Source organism: Schistocerca americana, chromosome 9 (assembly GCF_021461395.2).
Source record: "Schistocerca americana isolate TAMUIC-IGC-003095 chromosome 9, iqSchAmer2.1, whole genome shotgun sequence".
Classification (NCBI taxonomy): Eukaryota; Metazoa; Arthropoda; class Insecta; order Orthoptera; family Acrididae; genus Schistocerca; species Schistocerca americana.
In genome coordinates, this window is record NC_060127.1 from 102187453 (window position 1) to 102188404 (window position 952).

A 952-nucleotide genomic window follows, 5' to 3' on the forward strand; every position below is an offset into this window, starting at 1 on the left:
CCCAGCCCGTGGCGTCCCTGCTCTCCCCTCTCGCTTTCCCTCTCCCCCTCCTCCTCCTCCTCCTCCTCCTCCTCCTCCTCTCTTGGCAGGTCCCCGGACTCGCACACGCATCGTGAACTTTCGCGCGCCGGAGATCATCGCCCTCGGATTAGTGTCTGTGCCGTCGTGTCTGTGCCTCAGTGTTTTTCGCCGTCCACGCTCCTTCGTTCACGTGTGTCATCTACCTCGTCAGTGTTTGTGCCCAGTGCCGACGGTTTTTCTTGTTTGTTTCGTCAAGTGTGAACGGCTTCATGTTTTTTAACTATTGTATCTCCTGTTTTTTAACCGCCATTCTGTTACTTGTCTGTCTCCCTTTCTTTTTTCTTGTACTGCTTATGGCTGAAGAGCGGAGTACACTGTTCCGCTGCCAGCCCACCTTGTATGGGGTGTCCAAATTACAATAAAGAAAAAAAAAAAAAAAAAAACAAGTGAAGGCATACTTACCTGGCACAGGGGATACCGTGATCATAAAGGCGGTTCCTCCAGGACGAGGCTCTTCCATTGCACTTCGGTTGGGCTGACCCCTGCGATTACCCCTAATGTGGGTAACTCGGGTGCATAATTTTTGGTAGTCGGGACTGCGTTCGCGCAGACCCGGTCTAATCATATTCGAAACTTCATTTGCGGTAGTTGCTATTTCTTCGCGTTTCCTTAAATTTCAGACATATGTTATGATACCACATTTTCCTTCATCTTTTTAATTCAGTTTGGACTTCGTTTGTGATAACGATGCATTCATTTCACGTATTTATAAATTCCTTTAGGCGTTTGTTAACGTTAGGTATTTCCTCAAGCAGGGTCGATGCCATTTTGAGTGATCTGTGTTTTAAGGGGGTAGATACAGTTACTGCATTGCAAATGAGGAGTGTTTTGTTGTCTCTCTCCCTCCCCCAGGATACAAGAGAATACTATG

General features: G+C 47.4%; 1 non-coding gene across 1 annotated transcript; it reads left to right on the top strand.

Annotated features, from left to right (window-relative positions):
* Window positions 1-475: 475 nt before the first annotated feature.
* Window positions 476-638, top strand: LOC124551467. The gene has a single exon (XR_006967839.1). It is a non-coding gene; the product is annotated as a U1 spliceosomal RNA (small nuclear RNA).
* The last annotated feature ends 314 nt before the right edge of the window (window positions 639-952 follow it).